General features: G+C 50.3%; 1 protein-coding gene across 9 annotated transcripts in view; it reads left to right on the top strand.

Moving 5' to 3' along the window:
• The first annotated feature begins 1,149 nt into the window (after positions 1 to 1,149).
• The window catches only part of CTIF (cap binding complex dependent translation initiation factor), a 394,322-nt gene continuing 372,155 nt past the window's right edge, over positions 1,150 to 23,316 (top strand). For 3 of the 9 annotated variants that reach the window (XM_030925884.1, XM_030925880.1, XM_010385878.2), the window contains exon 1: positions 1,259 to 1,431. The gene's annotated coding sequence lies outside the window, so the exon portion shown is untranslated. Of the gene's footprint in view, positions 1,432 to 1,874; positions 1,949 to 2,308; positions 2,454 to 23,316 lie in introns of all 9 variants that reach the window. The other 6 variants (XM_030925882.1, XM_030925879.1, XM_010385880.2 and 3 more) reach the window with 5 other exon arrangements.

The raw sequence follows: 23,316 nt of genomic DNA, 5'->3' as shown, positions 1-23,316 counted from the left end.
AGGCGGAGCTTGCAGTGAGCTGAGATGGCATCACTGCACTCCAGCCTGAGAGACAGAGAGAGACTCCGTCTCAAAAAAAAAAAAAAAATATTAGAAATTCTTTGCTCAAGTATCACTTCCTCCAGGAAGTCTTCCTGATCCTCTACCACGCCCCACACACCCTCCATCCATCCATTTGGCTGCTCCAGGTTGTGTGGTGGGGGGAATTTCACAGTACTTTGTGTTAAGCGCTGATTTATCCCTTGTATAGTACTTTCATTGACTGTGGTCCCTATACTGGACTGAGCTCCTTGAGAGCACAGACTGTGGGTCTTACCTGTCTTGGCATTCCTAGACGTTTCTGGTCTGTGGAAAGTGCTCACTAAATGTGAATATAAACTAATGAATAAATGGGTTTCTACAGCAGTTTATACTGCATTACACGGTTCCTCTAATGAATTTCTAGCCCCCTTCCTTGTTGGGGTATACACTACTTTATTCAGTATTACTCCTGAAGGCCTCTCTGTACCAAGCTCAGTTTTAACAAAAACATTGGTGATCTGGTTATTACTGAATTATCCACTACGTTGAATTCTCCCAACTACCCCGTCCCAGCCCTTAGTTTGGCCGAAGGAAAATTAATTGGTTGCAAAGTGCATATCTAATTACAACAGCCAGCCCCTGCCACAGAGATGCTCAAATGTTAATTATAACATATGCATCTCAATAACTGACGGTGGCATTTAGTGCGGCATTAATCACGCCACATGAGCCCCCCAGTGCATACACAAAGCTCCTTTTTATCTGCCATTAGCACAGACTTTGCACTTTCAGCACGAAGTTCTCATCCTTAAAGCCTTTCTGACTCTAAAACCAACGTTTCCCTGTAAGCCTGGACTTTGCCTAAGCCCCCAGGTCTCCCACCGCAGAAGCCCCCACCCACGGCTGCGCCAGTGCCGTGGGGTCGCTGGGCGGCGGGTTTTGGTGTCGGTAGACTGGGCTGTCTTGGCAGCTAAGCCGACATCCCGAGCGTCCCGGGGCCACCCCGCTCTCCAGGGCCCGCCATCCTGGAAAAGAAAGGCGAACTACATTACCCAGCAGGCCTCCCGGCGCCCTCTTTCCTTTCAAGTCTTTGCACGTGGCCGGAGGGGAGGGCGGGGCCTAGACGTCACTCTCCTACATTCTCTTTCCCTGTGTCAGATCAGGGATCATTTTTTTTCCTTCCTCTACTCCCTCCCCCCTACCCGCCCCTCCCTCCCTGTTTCCCTTCCCTCCCTCCCTCCCCTCTCTGCTGGGTCTGTGCGCTGGGGCGCCCGATCCCCTCCGCGGCTGGGACGCTCCGAACTCGAGGCAGGAGTCGGCTCTCCGGAGCCTCGTCCCTCCCTTCCCCTTCCCTGCCCCCTTCCCCCACCCCCGGGTCGGGCTTGGCGCGGCGGCCAGAGGAACCCCGAGGTGAGCATCTCCTCTCCCGTCCTCCTCTTATAGTCACCTCAGCTTGCTGATCGATTCGGGTACCCGGGAGGAGGGCTGCGTGACGTGCGCGTGCTTATAGATAAATCCAGGAAAACCGCCCCAAACAATCAGCCCCTTTCCCCCTCCCTGCGCCTGGGCCAGCGGGGTGTCCGCACCCATCTACCATCCCCTCCTCCCCCTCGGTGGGGAACTGCACTCCACAGTGTCGCCCCCTCCCTGGGTTTGTCCCATTCCCTGCCGGGTTCTCCGCCCCGCGGGGTGCCGTGGCCCTGGAGCTCCGGCGCCAAGGGGGGCTCTTGGGGGGCGCACGGCTGGAGCCTGGCTCGCTTTGGAGCTGCGCTGTGTAGCCGCTGTCATGTGCCGGGTTCCGACCTGGGGGGAGGAAGGGAGCGAGCGCGATTCCTCTCCCTTTTGTTTTGAAGCCCGCATTTGCTGCATCGAGCAGTTGGTTTAGTACCAGCCAAACTTGCAGCTGTTCAGACCGCGCTCCGCCGAGGTAGGGAGTGCGTCTCGGGGTGGCGTTTGGAGGCCGGGGGCTGCGGCACTCGGGGCTGCGGGAGGGACCCCGAGAGTGTGTCTCCACGCCGCCCCTCCCTTCCCCGGTGACTGATTGTGTCTGTGGCAGCGGGCGTGTGTGAGTGTGCGCGCCCGTCCCCGCGGGCTCGGGGATGTCTGTGGATGGCTGTCGTCTAGACAGGGCGCAGCCCCCTCCCTGCGTCCCCGGTGAGCCCGCGGGCCGCGGGGGGAGCGGGGGATGGGAGCAGAGGAAGAAACGAAATCGGTGGACCCGTCGCGGTCTCCCCTTTGGTTGTTCCCAACGGTCGTGGTTCTGTTGGCTTTTTTATTATTCCTGCAGCCGCGGTGCAGTCGGGCCTGGGGAATAGATACGCCGGGCGGAGAGGGGTTCACTTGACAGGCTCAGAAAAACCACCTCTGGGTGGCGAGTGACCCGAGCGGCCGTGGGGTGGGCTCCGGCTCGGGTTCATCAGCACGACTAGCAGGTAACTGTCCCGGGCCCGGGTCATGGGGGAGGGCGGGCGGGGGGTCGGGGGCGATGGCTTGGGCTGAGGCGAAGGTCTGGGGCCTCGGAGGGCCGCGTGCCGGTGCCTGGATATGGCCGGAGGGGGCGTCCAGGACGCCGCGCGCCTGAGTCGAGTGTGTTTCTCTATTGATGATTAAAGACAATCGGGAAGGGGGCGGTCTGAGTCCCTTATCTGGGCGGTGTTGGCTGTTTGGTTCCGCGGAGTTTTCTGGGTTGGGGCTGGGGGGTGTGAGCAGGGCGGGCTGTGCGGCGTGTAGAGGGGAGGGCTGGCTGGCGGCGCCGCGTGCGTCCCCACCCCGAGGAGTGAGGCGTCGCCTCCCCCGCCCGGCTGTTTGTGTGTACACACGGCTCCGGTGTGTGTGGGGGGCGGGGACCGCAGACCGCGACGTAGTGGGGACACGCGTGGGCCCCGATCCCCCGCGGGACCGGTCCCTCCAGCCCCCTCCTCGTCCGAGTCGAGGTCGTGTGTCCCTGCGCGCGCACGCCCGAGTTACCTGGAGAGGGGACCGTGCGGCTGTGGGCCGGGGAAGACCGTAGGGTCGCGTGTGCTGGTCCTGGGTGCAGGAGTCCCAGGTCCGCTGTGCGGCTGAGTCACACAGCCCCTCCCTCCGCGCCCACGACGCCCCCTGACCCGGCAGACTGGGGGTCCACCCGGCGGCGCGGGGGTTAGTTTGGCTGCGCCGCCCCCAGTCCACGCTGGGGTGACCCCGCACCGAGGCGTTCGGTGGGTGTGCGTGCCCGCGCTCACCGCAGCTGCCTTCGCAGACCTGGGAGAGTCAGCGACTGCCTACCGCAGTCCCGGCTCTACAGTGGGAGCCCAAGGCGGCCTGGCAGCCCCAGCGCGCCCCAACCCAGCCCAGCCCGCCGCCCGCCCGGCGCTGTGTCTCTGCGGCCCGGGGATTATCTCCCAGGCCAGGGGCCCGCGCGACCAAGGAGGAAGCCGCTGGAGCCGCCAGCTCGGCCGCGGCTAAAGCCTCCGTAGGGCGAAAGTGACACAGCGCTAGCGAGCGCCGCTGCTGCTGGGGCCGGTGCCGAGAGGAAGGAGCCGCCCAGAGCTCAGGGAGGGGCTGCCGGCTGTCCGTTTCCAGTTCCTCCTGCCCAGGGCCCGGTCTAGGCTGAAAACCTCGGGAATCCAGGCTCCTAGCAGGCTCGGGCTGCGCGAGGAAATGGCCTGGCTTTCAAGAAAACCCAATTATACGTGAACAGAATGCACCGAACAGACGCTAGAAGGTGGCCAGGACACGCTTAGGTTGTCTGGGGAAACTCCCTCTGAATATTTGACACAGGATTCAATTTACACACAGATCACCTCATCTGTGTCAAGCATCTGTCCTGGATAATGGATGCTCAGAGGCAGTAATTTTGTAACACATTCTAGGGCACAGTGTCATCAGTGATTAACAGGTTGCTAGAATAATATGTTTGTATGACCTTACAGGGCAGGTTTTCTTACACCCCCTCCCTCCACCCCTGCCCCCGCCCAGATATCATAGCATTTATTAAGAGGGTCCTGTGAGGTAGGAGAGTATTAGCCCCATTTTACAGATGAACACACTGAGGCTCAAAAATGTGGCTTGCATAAGGCCTCTCGGTGGGGGAAGGGCCACATTCCCCCGTTTCTCAACTTATGGCATTTAATTAATAGTGGCCACTTTTTTTTGAGTGTGGATTCTTGATACCTCAGGAAATACTGAAACTAAGAAATAAAGTATATTATGCTGACACATATTCTTTCTCGAAACACTCTTGATTTGCTAACCATTCCTAATGAGAGCAGCCACTAAAGAAGGGAAGTCTGCATTGCTGTTATTACCACACATTTAATAATTTACTGTTGGTGAATGGATAGCAGCTGTGATACATCTAGTTTCTACCAGAATCATATGTGCATGTAATAAATGCATATGGTATGCCTGTTCATGTAACAGTTATCTATGTTCATATGGCTGTGTTCATTGAGTCTTCATTGAATTCAAGGAGCAAAGAACTTATACTTGCCTGCATGGATTTCTCAGAATTCATGCATGTGAAGGTTGTCAGACAGCCTGGAGGGTTATTAAGTTTAGCCAACTAATCAATTAATTAACCATTCACTCAATATGTACTGGGCACCTACGTGTTTGTGTATCTAGAAGTGGGTACAAATAAAATTTAACAAATGTTCATTAAGTCCAGCAAATGTTTATGAAGCACCAGCCTCACTTAGGCCAGATACTCTGCTACTCTACAAAGATAGTAGAGCAGAAATAGTTAAGTTGCAATGCAATAACACAGCCTACAGGAGGGAACAAATCATAAATATTTTAGAGCAGTCACCCTGGAACTTAGTCAGTTTCACATATGTTGGTTTCAAGGGGCCCATAATGCCAGTTCTTATTCTAGAGCAAATGCAGAAGGAAGCAATGGGAAAAAACACCTTAATGGCCCTTGTTATCCTGAACTTCGGGCTTTTTGGAACCTCCTGGGAGGGCCCAGAGGTATACTCTTCTGTGGAAGTTAGGCAGCTGATGGAAATTACCCTGAAGCCAACCAACAGGCTTCTGGGGACATGGAGCTAAGGAGGTGTTCTCCGTGGTCCTGCCTCAGCTCAGATGTGCTGTGACTCAGGGAGAGGTTGTGGCTTTGGTCAAGGTCTCACTCAGGCCCTGCCTGGGTGTAGGAGTTTCTGCCTTACAGGTCTGTGTAGATGTGTTAATACAAGTCTGCTTTTTATCTAATCCCAAACTCACCGTCTGGTCCCAGATATTGTCATCTAATTTCATTTCCGTTTTGGGCTCCATTGCCCTTGTTTTAAGGTTATGTTGTTTGCAGCTCAGGTCATGAAGGAGGAGACAGGAGGTGGGTGGTTGGAATGGAGAGAGAATCCTGAGCCCAGATAGAGAACAGGAGGTACAAACATGCAGGCAAATTGCAGTTTCTGAGAATTCTCCACACTTGGTGGCATTTCTGCATAACTTACCTGATAACACAGCCCTATTTGATGTCCTTGGCATGGCAGGGGGAGGGGGCATCTACCTCTGGGCCTCACTGACTCACCGGCACCCTGAGCTCAGCTGCTTCCTTTCAGGTTTGGGTTTTCCTTTGCCCCCTGCCTCCTGCTGCGTGCAGTTTAATTTAGAACCTTGCTGTAATGGTGGCCTTCTCCCTGCGTTGGCACCGTGCTCTCAGCATGCCTCTGACTTCAGAATTAAGGCCAGAGCTGTGGTTCACAACGGGGTGAGAACAGACACATCCTTGAATCTCTGGCACCCAGAGCTGGGGAGGACTTTGAAGATGATCTGATCTTCATGTGAAGACCTGAAGCCTAGGGAAGTGGAATGACTTGCCCAGGGTCATGGTGAGTCCTTAGCAGAGTGGGTAAAAAATCCTGGAATTTGACATTTCATCCAATATTCTTTCTAGGTACCATAATGTTTTCTGGAAAAAAGTTGGGTTCTTACTTCCCAAAGAGTGAGAACTCTTTATGTTCTTCTCTCCTGTCTTCTGGTTCTGGGAAGAGCTCTGAAATTCATTTTTTCATCTTGACTTTTCTTTCCTTCGCAACTGGCCCTTCCTGCCTTATCTTCATCTTTGGCATTCATGAGCACATGAAGGTGTGTATTTGGGAAAGATGGAGGGTCTTGGTGTCCTACAGTGCTCTCAAACTTGGTCTGTGGCTTTCTCGCCCTGAGTCAGGGTCCTCATGAACCTTTTGGAAGTGTTGGCAAAGCTGGGATGCATGTGTACTTTTCTAGGAAGAGAATCTACAGATTTCATTTGATTCTCAACTGACTCAAGTAAGGACAAAACTACTGGTGGGGAGGAGGACAGAAAGGTTGGATAGTGGTTGGTTGACAGCGGGGCTACTTTAATACCCTGCACTTGATTTGGCTTTACAGTTTGCAAAGTATTTCACACAAATTATCCCATCTGCCTTTTATAATAGGCAGTTATCATTATCAGTCTGTGAGGCAGTTGTTGTTATACCCATTTTGCAGAAGAGGAAACTGAGCCTTCGTGGTTAGTGGCATGCCCAAGTCACAAGTAAGCAGTAGAGCAGGGATATGAACCCTGACTTCAGACTTCAGGTCCAGTGCTCAGGGCTGAGGTGCCTTGCTGTCTGACATCATTATGATGAACAGAAAGCCTTGAACTTCCCAGAGCTTCTTAATGCCTACTGTTCACTCATATTCAGCCATAGAGCCAGACCCAAATGCTCACTTACCCAAGGGGTAGGAGAGATAAAGTATGGGAGGCAGTTACCATAGCAATGATCTGTAGAGTGGAGCCAGTTTGGGATGGTCTCATGGATGAGGTGAATTTGACAGTAGACCTGGCTCATGGTGGAGGAGGTTTTAGGCTGGGACAATGGCCCAAAAATGGTTAGGGGGAAACTAGATGCTTGGGGTGGGGTGGGTAGAGCAGACCTAAGAGGTTTACTTGATCATCCTGCAGTTGGTACGAGCTTCACAGTAGTTATCGTGCTGTGTTTCTATGCCTGTCTCTGTCCTTGGCCCTGGGGCTACAACAGTGAACAGGTATAGCCCCATGCCTTCAAGCAGCCTGCTTTCTAGTGGGAGAGACAGATGCATAAACCGTTCCATTCAATGTGATGTGGGGAGTCTAGGTAGAGAGAAGTCCAAGCCCCTTATAGCGGCACAGACAAGGGGCAGCTACCTGCTCCAGCCTCAGATGTCAGGGAGGGTTTCCTAAAGGAGACGGCTCAGGAGCTGAATCTTAATGGATGAAAAGGAACTGGCCAGAAGAGGAGATGGGAGAAGGGCATTCAGGGAGAAGGCATGGTGTGCGCAGGGTGTGGAGGAACAAGGCTGCCTGGGTGTAGGAAGGAACCGCAAGCAGTGAGATCAAATGCAAGGGCGGAGAGGCAGACAGTGCTCAGAGTGGATGAGCTTTGTGAGCTTGGCTTCAGACCTTGGTTTTTAGCCTGCAGGTAAGGCATAGAGGCAGGGCTTTAATCAGAGAGGTGTGCAGCCTTGCTTGGATCGGAAGGGAACAGGACTGGGAACCGGGTGGCCATGGGGCTGGTGAGGCAGTAACAGGTTCCCCATGGCATCCACGTCACAGGGGGTGAGACCTGGAACAAGGGCCATGCATCTAAGGATGGACCAAAGGTCATACATGAAAATTAGTTAGGCAGTAAAGTCTGCAGTGATTCCTTAGACTTGGGGGATAAGGGAGTCTTCTCAGTGGCTCCCTGTTTTGTGGCCTCACTCACTGCGGGGACAACAGCTCTTAACTCAGGTGTGAACTTCTGGTTGCTGGAGCAGGGTCTGCTGGGGTTGAGGTAGGAGGAAAGATCATGGTGAGTTCAGTGCTCAGGTATTGCTAGCAGGATAGTGGGGTGGTGCTGCCTTACAGACAACGCACTGTGCAAGGTAGAGGCTGCAGAAGTGTGGGCCCAAGCTGAGCCCTGCGAGTGGGGAAGCATCGGCCACTGAGCGTGACCATGGTGAGGGCTGCCGTAGACAATGAGAGCAGACCTCTTCCTCCCATTGTCAGAGAATCCTTTGTCATGCTGGCCGCTGTCGTCAGGGAAGCCAGGCGGGGATGCTGTGTCATGCTGGAGGCCCAGCTGGCAGAATCCGGCGACAGCCAAGAGCGTGTTTCAGCTGGAAACATTAGAGTGAGTTAGGGGAGAGGCATTTTGTTTTTTAACATCCACAGTGAGCAGAGCCCTGTCCCAGCCCCTTGGAGTGTACAGAGTGGGGAAGCCCTGAAACCTGCTTCTAGGAGCAGGTAGTTTTGTTGGGGAGAGAAGACATGAACATATGAAGCCACTAAAAAGCTGTAACAACCCCGGGGAAGAGTGGAATGCAAATTAAATAGAGTGTTGCAGATCCCTCTGTTCCTGCCATACTTCATTTTTATAGAGCTGATGTGTTTTAGGTGAAGGTCCAGTCTTTGCATGTTTGAATTCTCAGAACCGACAGTAGTGCCTGGCACGTAGTAAGTGTGTGTTCAGTCTGTGTTTGCGGATCTGCAGGGATGTGCCCAGAGTTAGTTGTCTGGGGTGGGAGGTCAGCCAGGGAAGGTTTCCATAAGTAAGTCCAAAGGGAGAGTCCCAAGGCTGATTTAGAATACTTTTAGTACCACAGTGGAGTAAAAATCTTGAAAACCTTCCAGTGACAGAGCACCTAAAAAGGCTGTATAAGCTGTAGCTAGCGTCCTTTCAAAGCAGAGCTAAGCTCATGGAATGTAAGGGAAATCCCCAGGGATCTCAAAGGCAGTGTGGAGGGTGAGCTCCAGCTGGGGCTCATCTAGGCCTGGGGATTGGGAGAGGTGTTGAGGGGTGGCTCCTGGCCTCAAAGCCCAAGGGGTTGAGTCCTGACTACATCTCCACTGGGACTAGAGATGATACCAGGAATCAAGAGCCCTACCTAAAACAGGACCTGGCAAAAGTTTGCATGCTGGGAGAAAGGGTGGACTAGACACCAGCCCATCCGCATAGGGGATGGAAAGTGGCCATGTTGCCTTTTGTCTTGACCTGGATGTGAGGTGGAGAAAAATCTTCCCTAGAAATGTGAGACCTCAGGCCTGTTAGAGCTTTGAATGTCCACTACACATGTGGTCCAGGAGGCCCTCAAGAGAAATTAGCGTGTAAAGCCTGAGGGCCAGTGTCTTCCTGACTGGGAGCTCTAGGGCACCAGGGGCCTGGGGAGAGTCTGGGGCTCTTTGCCCTTTGCTGACTTAAATCTCCACCTTGGGAGATGGTTTGCGATCAGGGCAGGGTAAGTGAGTGAGGAGAGAGAAGAGAAAGGGCAGAGGTGCTCCTCGGTAGGAACCTTTTAAAAGGGCCTTGCAGACAGCTGCACAACTTGGGGAGGCATGTGCAGGATGGCAGAGAAGGACAGTTCCATCCAAGATTTCGTCTCTTAGGAAAAAACTTCAGATGAGCCTGTCTAGGAAGCCCAGAACATTCTCCCTGCGGCATACTCAGGTCAGGTTCTTACATATGAGGCTTCTTTCCAGGGTCCCCTTAAGGGTGCCCTGTGCAGATTGCAGTTGCTACTGGTCCTCCAGACTGGGAACTACATTGTCTTTCCATGCCCCGAGTCTTTAGTTCCCATAGTTTGAAACTCAGGAGACATCTTAGAGGTCATCTGGTCAATCCTCCACCTGGTGTGGGAGTCCTGACTGCAGCAGTGCTTTTTTCCACTGTGCTGCTTGTGGCCAGGAGTTTATTGCCTCGGAGGCAGCGCCTTCCCTTATGTTATAGCTGGAAAGAACTTGTACTGAGCTCTGGCCACCCTCCTGGCTGGCTGTCTTCACCCATGGCCGCTGCAGCTGTTGTGAGAAATGTTTCTAGACCTTTCACCATCCTGCTTGCTTCTGCTGGAAGGGCCTCCATTTGTCACGCTGAGATTCTGCTGGAAGGGCTTGCTTGCTTCTGCTGGAAGGGCCTCCATTTGTCACGCTGAGAATCCAGCCAACTTCTGTCCTAACTTACTTCACACAGAGGCAGCTTTTGAAGATAGATGTGAGGGTAGCTGAGCCGGCTGCATAGGCACAGTCTGTGATGGGGGAGTTCTGAGAAGCTTTGGCTCAGTGCTTTTCGGATGATCATGAGAGAGGCAGCAGCACCTGCTGCAAGTTCCTTCCTCCAACGCCCAGAATACATTTCAGCTTATAAGTAAGTGACTTGGGAATCCCATGCAGGGAGCTGTGTGGAATTTATTGAGTGCAGGGAGTTTACTGAGTGCCTATTATATGCCAGGCACAGTGCTGGGTGCCTCTGTGTGCCTTGCTAAATGAAAGTAACTTCTCTGAGGGAGACAGACAGAGGCAGAGACATGGTAATGCCTAACTGTAGTTGTGACAATTGAGCCCTGAAGGGATTCAGAAAGAATGTGTGTGGTTCCATTCAGAGTGGGTGGAGCTGACACATTCCCCATACTGTTCCCTTATAGGGCCTTTCCCTGGGGTAGGCAGCATCATGATCTCACCAGTAGCTCAGAACCCACAGGCCTGTCCTACACTCTTGGGGCATTTGCTGAGATACTTACACGTTTCAACCATGAGATCAAAAAAGTGACCTGCTAGAGAATTCACATCTTGGCATATCACCAAACAGGCTGGTGTTTACAAGCAAAGTATTTTTTACAGTATGCAGTTTATCTGTCTCCATTATCTACCTACAGTGCCCTGGGCACTCTCAGGAAGCAAAAAGTCTTTCTGTTCCTCCATCTCCTTGATGCTTGGCATTTGTGTGGGTCACATATTCGGTAGATTGGGTAATAAAGAGCATGCGTTGCCTTTGCAGCAAGGTTGCATCAGACGGCTGGACGTGTCTGGACGTGCTCTGCCACTTGCATGAAGGACCCTGTGCAGACCAGGCCAATAGTGAGGGTCAGGGATTCCGAGAAAGCACCCAGTTTCTCCTCTTCTCCTTCTAAAAATGGTTTATTCTGCCCACATTCTATTGATTTGCCTTAATCCTTTTACCTGTTAACCTTTGCCTCAGTTTAGTGGGCACACACAAGGTATCTGCAGTGGGTCTGGCTCTAGGAGTGAGATGAGATGAATTGGGGTGAGCCTGGCAGGATCCCTGCTGCCCATCTACCCATCTTGCTGGGAAAGACAGAACAGCCTTGCTTTAGTGTAAGGTGGTAAGTATGGGATCAGGAGAATGAAAAGGGTGACGAGGCAGCCAGAAGTAGGATGACTGTGAATTTTTTTTTTTTTTCAAATGTATAATCATGCTGGGACACAGATATAAACTGAGGTTGTCCTGGGTAGACGGGGGCTTATGACACATGGACCAGGGAGGGCATATGCATGTGGGTCATACCTGACACTTATCAGACACTGTTATCAGTCATTTATACTGCAGGGTGCACATAGGGGTGACAGGGGAGGTGCTCATGCACAAGAGAAATTGGCAGCTGTTTCCTTCCTTTGCTTAGAGGACGTAGGGGAAAGCATTATCTGTGGGGACTGGACTCAGAATTCAGATGGGGCACAGTTTACAGCCACAGGGTTCTATCTTATATCTCACCATGATCTCAGTTTGGGAATTGGGGTGAAAGTATGGAGAGATGAAAACCATCTGGCTTGTGGGATGTTATTGGCTACAGGTAAAAGAACACTGTACTAATGATGGCTTTAAAAACAAGGTGCTTCAACTCAGCCAGAAGTCTAAAGGTAGGAGCTCTAGGATTGGTTCATTCAGGGAGTCAGCGATCATTTCAAGGACTTCGTCTAACGTAGTCTGCCATCTTCAGCACATTGGCCTTTGTTCTCAGGCCAGTCCCCTTATGGTCAAAGCATGGCTGCCACTGCTCCGGCATCACGTTCTCACATAACTGTGTCCAAAGGCAGGCAGGAAGGTTAGATTCTCCTTGTCTGTCTTAATTTGTCAGGAAGGGAAGCCTTTCCCAGAATTCCCCTGCTGGAGATTCTATCAAGTCTCCTTGAAGAGAAACGAGTCAGTACCCATGCCTCCGCTCCAGTGGAGGAGGAGAAAGCAAATCACTGGTGCTTTTGCCTCATCTAGAGCAAGAGGCAAGCTCTGTTTGCAAGGAAGTGGGGAAGGCAGCAATGGTTGGCTAAGCACAGAGGAACATTTACTTCACCAAGTTTCAAGATGCTTTTATTTATTGGGAGGGAATTAGTGAATTAGCGTTATTTAAATATAATTTTTTTAATATCTCAATATTGTTGAGTTTTTTATTTGTTTGTTTTTTTAAAATATCACCCCCTGGTTCTGGCAACCAGCAATCTTCTTTCTATCACTATAGATTTGCCATTTCTGGTAATTATTACTTTTTAAGCTAATAAAAAAAAAAGTAATGCTGGTGCATAGGACCCCAGGTGTTCCATGGATGCCTTTTGTGTGCCCAGAACATGGGTTCTGTGGTCCGTTCTCCCAGCAGCTCCTCCATTTTCCCGACGCTGGGGCCAAGTGGAAAACCCCAGTAGGCAGAATTGTCCAGAGGGAGGGAGCGTATGTCACTGGTGGCCTAGGCAGCAGGACCAGAAAGGCCTGAAGGCCTGAGGCTCCGGTGGGTTGGTAGAGGACGGCAGTCACCTTTGCAGGCAGCTGTGGGATGGGGAGAGGAATCGGTGCTCAGCAGTGGCCTGCACACTCTGCAGAATGAGTTCTGTTGCCCATGCTGATTGGGAAGCCTGGCCCCAGGGAATGCAGGGCATGGGAATATTAGTGGTGGATGCCACCTTCCCCTCCCCAAACCACTATCCCCTCTATACACACACATGCAAACAGCCCAGGCCGTGGGACTGACCATGCAAGCTGAGAGACAAATCTGTCCCCTCTGGGTTCCTCTCCACTCTGCTCAGGGTGTCATTGTGTCCTCCTCCCCATCTTCCCACAGTATTGGTCTGTGGGTTGCTAGAGCACGTAGCACTTCCCATCACTCCCTGCCTTCTTATCATTCCTTGGATACTTGCCTATCTGTCCCCTGGGATCATAAGCACCTTGCTGCTGTCCTGGGAGTCATCAGGGCATTTCCTATAAGGCTAGGGTGGTGCTGGCCACAGGGTCCATGCCTCATGGAAAACAATATTTTTTTTTTTTTTGAGATGGAGTCTCGCTCTGTCTCCCAGGCTGGAGTGCAGTGGCGCGATCTCGGCTCACTGCAACCTCTGCCTCCCAGGTTCAACAATTCTCCTGCCTCAGCCTTCCATGCAGCTGGGACTACAGGTGCCAGCCACCACTCACGGCTAATTTTTTTGTATTTTTAGTAGAGACGGGGTTTCACCATGTTGGTCAGGCTGGTCTCAAACTCCTGACCTCGGGTGATCCACCTGCCTCAGACTCCCAAAGTGCTGGGATTACAGGCGTGAGCCACCACGTCTGGCTGGAAAACAAAGTATTTTTAAGGCAAGACACATATTTCTAGAAAGGGACTTGTTCCTTTGGTTATCTGTCCAGATTCCAAACCAGTTCAGTGTGGCACAGCACAGTGCCCTGGACGAGGACTTACAGATCTCTCCACGTTTTCCTCCCTAAAAGGAAGAAAGGTAATCAACACACCTGTTCTGGGCTGAATTGTGTCCTTTCAAAATTCGTATCCTGACTCCAGCACCTCAGAATGGGATTGGTGGCCGGGCCTTTAAAGAGGTAATTAAGGTAAAATAAGATCATGAGGATGGGCCCTAATCTAGTATGACTGGTGTCCTTAAGAGAAGAAGAGGACACGGATAAGACACAGATGGGGTCAACGGTGTGAGGACACAACGAGAAGGCGGCCATCTGCAAGTCAAGGAGGGAGGCCTTGGAAGAAACCAACCCTGCCAACACCTTGATCTTGGACTTCCAGCCTCCAGAATAAATACATTTCTGCTGATGGAGCCACCCCGTCTGTGGTGGCCTGTTATGGCAGCCCTAGCAAATGAATATGGAAGGATTCTCCCCTGCAGCTTGCAGAGGGAATGTGGCCCTGCTCACACCTTGGTTTTGGACTTCTAGCCTCCAGAATTATGAGATCATACATTTCTGTTGCTTTCAGCCACCTGATTTGTGGTCCTCTGTTATGGCAGCCATGGATACTAATACACATGCATTGTGTGTTACGCCTCTGTTTAGGACTTCACCCACTAAGTGTATTTCATCTTTCAGCTCTGAGTGTAGTCATTATTATCTTCTTTTGCAGATACACCTGAAAAGTTAGCATTCCCCCTGAGGTCACACAGGGAAGCCAGGCTACAAACCCAGTCCTGTGTGGACTCTGGCCTGTGAGCTGCTGCATTTTGGCAGTGGGGAGATGTCTGTAAATGCAGGGATTGAACAGGGTTTCTCCTGAAACCCTGGGTGATCCTATAATAACTTTCAAAGCCTAAGAGTTGCTAAGTGTTGTGGTGTCATAGTGAGCACTTTGCTTGTGCTGTCTTCATTAGCCATTACAGCTTCTGTTTCATAGATGAGAAAATGAGGGCACTTCTTCCAACAGGGACATTTAAGCAAGAAAAGCCAGTGACTTGGCCAAAGTTGCACACCAGGCTTGTCAGTGAGAAGACAAACTGAGGACTGGTTCTCTGAGCTGTGCCCTCTTGGCTCTCTAGAATGAACTGTGTGGAAATTTCTGGATTCCTGTGCCTTAGTCCATTTGGGCTGCTATAACAAAATACCATAGACTGGGTAGCTTATGAAAGCAGAAACTTATTTCTTGGGCTAGGAAGTTCAAGATCAAGGTGCCAGCAGATTCGGTGTCTGGTGAAGGCTCACTTTTTCATAGATGGCACCTTCTCACCGCTTCTTTTCATGATGGAAGGGGTGAGGACGTTCTCTGGGGTGTCCTTTATGAGGGCACTAATCTCATTCATGAGGCTCCGCCCTCATGACCTAATTGCCTCCTGAAGCCTCCACCTCCTAATACCGTCGAGTCAGTGGTTGGGTTTCTGACTTACGAATTTTGGGGGGATACACATATTCAGACAGTAGTGGAGGTTGAGTGTTTTACCCCAGGCCACACAGCTAAGAAGTGGCATAACCAGTTTTGCTCAAGCTTTGCCTGTCACACACAGGGATTGGCAGGTTCCCCTATAGTCCCCTGATGTTCTGAAAAGGTCACTGGTCTTAGATTGGCCATTTGTGATCTGGCTGCTCTCGGGGAAGTCACTTCACATCTGGGTGCTTTGTCCTCGGTGACCTCAGGGCTTGAATGAGATAATACGAAAGTCCCTGATCCTCTCATTCTGAGGTTCCCTGTGCCCATCCTTCTATAATTCAGGGATTACATCCTTAGAAGGGAGAATCCCTGAGATGTTTTTGGCGTTTGCCTACACCTGAGGGAACAGTCGCACATCTGCCTGATACGGCCAGTTGGAAGTGTGGTTTGGCCATTCGTTCCTTCCCTATAAAATTAATTCTTTGCACAAGGTAGAAATGATCCCCACCTTGTGCCAGGTTTGTTCTAGGCTTTTGAGGGTGTGGGCTTTGAGTGACGTCCACAAAAGCGTGTGGGGAAAGGGTTGCTGGTGAAGTGATGTCACTGTGATTTCCTCCTCTAGGTGAAACAAAAACATCGTTGCCTGCAGCCTCATTCGCACCAGAGAGAAGCCAGCCATGGGTGTGGCAAGCCTTGGAGGCCCAAGTTGAGCCAAAGACCTCTGTGTCTTTCCCTCCATCCTGTTTCCCTTTGCCTTTAGGCCCAGGGGGCTGGCAGATGAGGGTGAGGAGCAGGTGATGGGGTAGTTCCTGGAATGCAAACTGTAACCAGGGCAGTCAGAACAAGGATTGTAAACCTGCAGCCGCCCAGCTCCTGGCTCATCCCACGAGGCATTCATAATTTTACTCACCTCATTAGAAAAGTTTACTTAATGTATCTGTCATAGATTTTAGAACTAGAAAAGAGGTTAAGTGACTTTCAAAGTTCCTGGATCTCCATGGCCCGCTCATGACCTCAGAGCTCCAGCCTCCCAAGCTCCCTGACACCAGTATTTGGGTGGAATGGGAAGAGGCCTGCAGATTGCAGTGGGTGAAGAGGCTGTGCACGGCCAGCTGCTGTGGCGGGGTGGCTGTCCGCCAGTGTGACCAGCTAAGTTGTCTTCTCATTTCTTGCTGTTGTCGGTGCCACCAGGGGTCCTTACTCCTGGCATCGTTGTGAGGTGCCTAGGGAGCTGGCAGCGCTAATGCACTCCTTCCAACGGGGACATTTAAGCAAGAGAAACCAGTGACTTGGCCAAGGTTGCATACCAGGCTTGCCAGTGAAAAGACAAACTGAGGACTGGTTCTCTGAACTATGCCCTCTTGCCTCTCTAGAATGAACCGTGTGGAAATTTCTGGATTCCTGTGTCTCCCTCAGGAACTGGCTCCAGGCTGCCACTGTACCCAGCGGCCCTTGTCTGTCTCCTCCCAGGCTGAGGCAGGCACTGAGGTGGAGGCACCCTCTTCATTGTGTTTGTCAGTGAAGAGGTTATGCCTTTGCAGGGTGGTGGGGATAGGGCTGAAAGCCCCTGAAGGCAGGATCCAGGATGGAGGAGCATCATCATGCTCCGGTGGGTTGGGAGCATGGCCCTTTCCCAGGTTCTCCTCTCTGTCAGTCTAACACCAGCTTTTTGGAGAGAAAGAATTTTCCAGGTTTCCTGAGATTTGCCTGAGGGCCCTGGGGCTCTCCTTCCCACTTCAATCTGAGAGATGGGAGAGACTCTAAATGACTTAATCACAGATCTGAAAGCCCAAAAGGACCTGAGAGAAGCTTGGCCTCCTGAAGGCATCTGCCTTGTAGCCTCCCGGGAACTGGAAGCTTACAGCTTTGCAGCCCAGGCCATTACTTGGCAGCCCGGGCCTAAAGACATTATCTTAGACCAAGGTGTGCCTCCCGGTAGCCCTGGCTGTGATCTGAGAGCCACACAAAATACATACCCCATTCTCCTTCCAGGGTGACCAAATATTCAGAGTGTGAAATCTTCTTTTGGAGATAAGCTTTCTTCCCTTAAGAATTCTCTGGACAAGGTGTCCAAACCTCTCCTGGCTTCCCTTCTCTGTACATCTCTTTTATCAATGCTCCTCCTAGAATGGGGACACGGAATGGAATACAGTGTTCAAGATGTGACCTGAGTGGCGCAGGAATCATGCTACTGTCACCTCCCTCCATCTGGACACTATACTTCTATTAATGTAGCCCATGACTGTGTAATCTTCAGGGGCAGCTTCTAGATATGGGGGATTCCCATTCCTTCACAGCTCCTGCCAAAATAATCTGTGGCAAAGATCTGTTTCTCCTGCCTGGACTCTTTGCAGCCCTGATAAGTAGCCCAAGGCCACCTCATCTGAGTCCCCTTTGAGTGGCCCAGAGAGCTAAGGTCAGGGGTGTTCAGAAGCTGGTGAGATTACTGAGGCTTGACCCACTTTGCAGAGGAAGGCTGGAGCTTTCTGCCCAAAGTGACTGTGATGGGGATTGGGGTGGCTGGGCTTCCAGGCCTGGAGAAGGTGAGGATGGTTCATGCAGGCTCCTACCCCTGAAAATCTGGCCACCCACTCACCCCTGGGAGCCAGCTCCTGTGTCTTCGCACTACCACCTCCCCCTGGGCTTGCCAGCTTCTGGCTTCATTTCTTTTTTGCTCAGGAAGCAGAGATAAGGTTTGGCACTCACCTTTGCCCAGTTGCATAGAGACCCTGTGACATGGATGTATTGGATAACTTCCCTGGCTGAGCAATGGAGGAAACTGTGTTTCAACTGAAGACATTCTTGTGGTGTTTGCCCCCCGGGAAGTCTTTTGGTATGTGTGTATGAGACACAGGGCTCAGTTTGGGGCACTGGGGATGGGGAATAGGGGGCAAAGGAAAGGAAGACTCAATTGTCCTCTGAGGGAGCCTTCAGCCAGCAGGAGAGAGAAACCCTGAGCACGCTGGCTCATGAGAAACGTGTATCAAAAATTTCCTTTTGCCAGGAGGAGGCAGGCAGGACTTTCAGCTCCCCAACTCTGGGCCATTTCTGGAAGCATGGGGGTTTGGAGCTTGTCTTTTTATTCTAAACATCAAGCCTGCAGTTTTAACTACGGGGCTCCCCGTTGGTCTTGTCTGTCCTGAGCTGCCTGCACATCCATCTGATCGTGGAGGGTGCGTGGTGAGCGCTCTGCATCGTCTCAGCAGCATCTCTGCCTTAGATGGATTTTCAGCTGCCCATCTGGAAGGTCAGGAAGCCAAGAGGCGGGGCATCACTGTGGAGTGATAGTGAAGAATTCCGGTTTTGAGGCTTACGAGCCCTGGCTTCCAGGCCTGGCTCTGCATAAAGCTCACTACAGAATCTTAAACTCTTTGTACCTTGGTTTCCTCACCTTGCCTCACCTTTTGATAGTGGAGTTGGAAAGGCCCAATGCAAGGGGAGGTGATGGTCTGCTCAAGCACCCGACACCAAGAACAGAGATGTCAGTGATTCACAGGTGCACAGAGAGCAAGCTGGGGACCCCACTGGTACAGCCTCAAGTACACACTCTGGAGTGCTCAGACCTGGCTTGCTACCAACTCAGCTGCTCACTGGCATTGTGTTTGTTTGCTTGCTTTTTGAGACAGAGTCTTGCCCTGTTGCCCAGGCTGGAGTGCAGTGGTGCAATCTCAGCTCACTGCAACCTCTTCGTCCCAGGTTCAAGCAATTCTTGTGCTTCAGCCTCCTGAGTAGCTGAGATTACAGGCACGCACCACCACACCTGGCTAATTTTTGTATTTTTAGTAGAGATGGGGTTTCACCATGTTGGCCAGGCTGGTCTCGAACTCTTGACCTCAGGTGATCCCCCCGCCTTGGCCTCCCAAAGTGCTGCGATTACAGGCGTGAACCACCACACTCAGCCTGCTCATTGGCATTGTGACCTTAGGAGAGTTAATTTTCTAGAACTCTGCTTCTCCAGCTATGAGATTGGCATAATAGTGTCTGCTTCATAAGGCTGCTGTGAGAATGAGAACTAATATATGTTTTACACTTAGCCCAGTGCCTGGCATGGAGCTGAGTCTCTAGAAAGGACAGTCGTTCTTATGATCATAGGGAAATACAGTGTGGTCAGAAGAGTCCAGCAGGGACTGAAGGAGAGGCGGAGCTGTGAAAGCAGATGGAATTGCAGATGGGGGAGAGTGTAGCCTGGGGGTAGGGACAGGAGGATCGTGGGGAGGAGATAGAGAACTGGAGAAACAGTATCTTGAAGGCCCCCTGCAAAACTTGTTTGGAGACCTGGAAATTCACAGGTGTCAGTCACCCTTGGGCTACAGAGCGGGCTGGGACAAAGGCTGGTCATGAACCATTTTGTGCCCCCATTGTCCTAGCCAGAGCTTTTGGATGAGGGATAGGCACGTGACCAGAGCCAGGCCAACCAGGGACCTTCCCTGGAGTTTTCTGAATGGAAGCTAGGAGAGAAAGGTCCTTTTCTTCTTGAGGGCATGGCGTGAAAGAAGCCTGGAAGCTTTGGCCACATCCACTGCGGGTGGAGAGACCTGTCCTGGGGAGAGAGCACAGCATTAGCAGCTGAAGAGAAGCAGAGCTGGAAACTTAAGAGAACCGCGACCTCTGCCCAATTTGTCTTCCTCTGGCTTGGCACTGAATTTGTTAGTTTCTATAGTCTCTGTATTGGTCCGTACAGGCTGCTATAATGAAACTCCACAGACTGGGTGGCTTAGACAACAGACATTTATTTTTTCACAGTTCTAGAGGCTGGAAGTCCGAGATCATGGTGCTGGTAAATTCAGTTTCTGGTGAGGGCTCTCTTCCTGCCTTGCAGACAGCTGCCCTCTTGCTGGGTCCCACACGGTCTCTCCTCTGTGTTTGTGCACATGGGAAGAGACAGCTCTCTGATGTCTGTTCTTATAAGGAAACCACTTCTATCCTAATCAGACCCCACCCTTAGGACCTCACTTACCCTTTATGACCTCCTTAAAGGCCCTGTCTCCAAACACATTTACCCTGGGGATTAGGGATTCAACATATAAATTTTGGGAGGACATAATTCAGTCTGTAACACTTCTCTATTCAGTAGATTTCCTTCCTTCCTTCCTTCCTTCCTTCCTTCCTTCCTTCCTTCCTTCCTTCCTTCCTTCCTTCCTTCCTTCCTTCCTTCCTTCCTTCCTTCCCTCCCTCCCTCCTTCCTTCCTTCTTTCCTTCTTTCTTTCCTTCCTTCCTTCTTTCCCTCCCTCCCTCTGCTCCTTCTTTTCTTTTCTTTTCTCTCCTTTTCTTTCGAGTTTCACTCTTGTTGCCCAGGCTGGAGTATAGTCCCTTTCTGTGCCTTAAGGAATGGCATTCATACCACTGGTAGAACACACAATGATTTTCAGTTAGATACTTATAAACTGGTACAAAATATAAGCCATGTATTCATCTATATGTGCATTAAAGAACAACAAACACAACTAGTACATAGAACTTGTGATGTTCACAAGTGAAGGGAGTATTCAGTATAGTTCTGCAGGAGGCTGAGTTTAATAAAAAGTCAGTACAAGGTCAATAATAATGTTACAGTTGGTACACAGATATGACAGAAAACTCCAAGGTAGTCAATTTTCGGTAATGTTGCATGAGTTAGTTTGGGTTGGGTTTGTGTCACTTGGCACTGGTAGAGTTTTGAATACTACATGTTCAATTTCAGCCTGAGGCTACCTCTTTTCATGTAACAAATGTGGGTTCCTAAATGTTTATTTACATCAAACCTTTATATATATGATTGTAATTTTGATTCACAAAAAGTGGTCAGCACCTAAAGACAGCTGTAGTAAATATTTTTGTAAAGAATTCTTTTTTATAGTATCTAGTTTGTTTCAAAAGCACCTATTTTGCAAATTTAGATTCTTTTTTTTTTTTTCTTTGAGATGGAGTCTTGCACTGTCACCCAGGCTGGAGTGCAGTGGCGTGATCTCAGCTCACTGCAAGCTCCGCCTCCCGGGTTCACGCCATTCTCCTGCCTCAGCCTCCCGAGTAGCTGGGACTACAGGCACGTACCACTACTCCCGGCTAATTTTTTGTATTTTTTAGTAGAGACAAGGTTTCACCGTGTTAGCCAGGATGGTCTTGATCTCCTGACCTCATGATCCGCCCGCCTCGGCCTCCCAAAGTGCTGGGATTACAGGAGTGAGCCACCGCGCCCGGCCTACAAATTTAGATTCTTAAATAGTAACTTGTTATCTAGGATTTTGGTCATTAGAAACTTCTCAGTTGGCACCTGAAAAATGTCAGCACAATGACAGTTGATATATTTAATTGTTCAAATGATCATTTTAGCATCAAATATGCTACAATAAAAAGTGTTATCTTTGACATCCATTCTCCAACTAATAATAAATACACTTATCCAAAAGTTAATTAAGGGGTGTATTTGAGAGCTAACCCATCCTGGTAAACTCATACTGGAAAACCTGATAAGGGTTTGCAGCTCTTTTTCAGAATCTGTAAGAGATATGTTGTAGGAGAGAGAATCACCTGTAGCACTGGACTCAGCATTTTTAGACTAGAATATCCTCTCCCATCTTGTGAGTGATGGTGATCATATTTTCTGAGTCAGAAATCAGGATGGATATTTGAATATTTGAAATCAGAGCTTCTCCTAACTATCATCTTTTATCTAGATGGGGACTCTGGAGTCTCATTCTCAAATTTGTGTATGTGCTCATACAAATTTTTAAGTTTTTTTTTTTTTTTTTTTTTTACTTAAAAAAGTGGCCCTACCTTCAGATCACCCTGAGACTTATTTCCTCTTCCTAGTTTCCCCAAATATCTTAGCTCCTTTATTAATATGATAGAATGTTAAATGAGGTCTTAATTCCTACCACCCCCCCCCAACCTAACAAACAAAAGAATATATTCTTTTTTTTTTTTTTTTTTTTTGAGACGGAGTCTCGCTCTGTCGCCAGGGCTGGAGTGCAGTGGCCGGATCTCAGCTCACTGCAAGCTCCGCCTCCCGGGTTTACGCCATTCTTCTGCCTCAGCCTCCCGAGTAGCTGGGACTACAGGCGCCCGCCACCTCACCCGGCTAGTTTTTTGTATTTTTTAGTAGAGACGGGGTTTCACCATGTTAGCCAGGATGGTCTTGATCTTCTGACCTCGTGATCCGCCCGTCTCGGCCTCCCAAAGCGCTGGGACAAAAGAATATTTTCTAATGTTACCTATGGAAGCGGATAGCTTGGTGGCCTGAACAAATGATTAGAATTTAAGAGCCTAGTTCTTATAGGTATTCTAGTTACTGTTGGCTGTGTGAAAAACCACCCCAAAACTTAGTGGCTTAAACAACAATAATCTTTTGTCCTGCTCTTGAGTCTGTAATTTGGGCAGGGCTGAAGAGCTATGGTTTGCATCTGTTCCACGTGGCATCAGCTGGGCTGCAAGCAGAGCTGGAAGATCCACTTCCAAGATGGAACATTCTCATGGCTGGCAAGTTGTGCCGGCTGCTGGTTCTTCTCTATGCGGGTTTCCCCACAAGGCTGCTTGGGCTTCCTCAAAGCGTGGTGGCTGGGTTTGAAAAGTGAATCCCAATGTAGAGTGGAATAATAGACATTGGAGACTATGAAAGGTAGGAAGGTGAGAGGTGGGTGAAGACTGAAAAATGACCTATTGGGTACAGTGTTCACTATTCTGGCATGAGTACACTAAAAGCCCAGACTTAACCACTATGCGATATATGCAAGTAAGAAACCTGCACGTGTACCCCCTAAATAAATATAAATAAACAAAACAAAATAATTATATGCTATGACCAAGTGAAGTTTATCCCAAGAATATGAAAAAAACCAAACCACAAAAGTGAATGTCCCAAGGAACAGGAAGGAGATAATGCTAATTTCTTAAGGCCTGGCCTAGAAATGCCAGTTATCTGACAGTATCTTCCATATACTACTGGTCAAGCAGTCACAGAGTCCAGATTCAAGAAGATGGGGACATAGACCCTACTTCTTGTTAGGAGGAATTTCAAAGAATTTGGAGGCTATTTTTAACCATAACAACTGGTCTCACAAAAAGGGAATATCCTTCCTTCTTTTTCTTTGAGACAGAATCTTGCTCTGATGCCCAGGCTGGAGTACAGTGGTGTGACCTCAGCTCACTGCAACCTCCGCCTCTTGGCCTCAAGCCATCCTCCCACCTCAACCCCCTGAGGAGCTGGGTCTTCAGACTCGTACCACCATACCCCACTAAATTTGTTGTATTTTTTGTAGAGACAGGGTTCCACCATGTTGCCCAGGCTGGTCACGATCTCCTACGCTCCAGTGATCCTCCGACCTTGGTCTCCCAAAGTGCGGGGATTCCAGGCATGAACCACCTCCTGGCCTATCCTTCCTTAGTACAGACCTTCCCTGAGGTTTAGATTCATCTTCTACTTTCAGTCTTTAGTGGAGGGGTGAAAAAGAAATGTTTGGCTGGGTATGGTGGCTCATGCCTGTAATCCCAGCACTTTGG

The sequence above is a fragment of the Rhinopithecus roxellana genome, chromosome 21 (assembly GCF_007565055.1).
Source record: "Rhinopithecus roxellana isolate Shanxi Qingling chromosome 21, ASM756505v1, whole genome shotgun sequence".
Taxonomy (NCBI): Eukaryota; Metazoa; Chordata; class Mammalia; order Primates; family Cercopithecidae; genus Rhinopithecus; species Rhinopithecus roxellana.
This window is presented reverse-complemented; position numbering and strand designations above follow the sequence as displayed.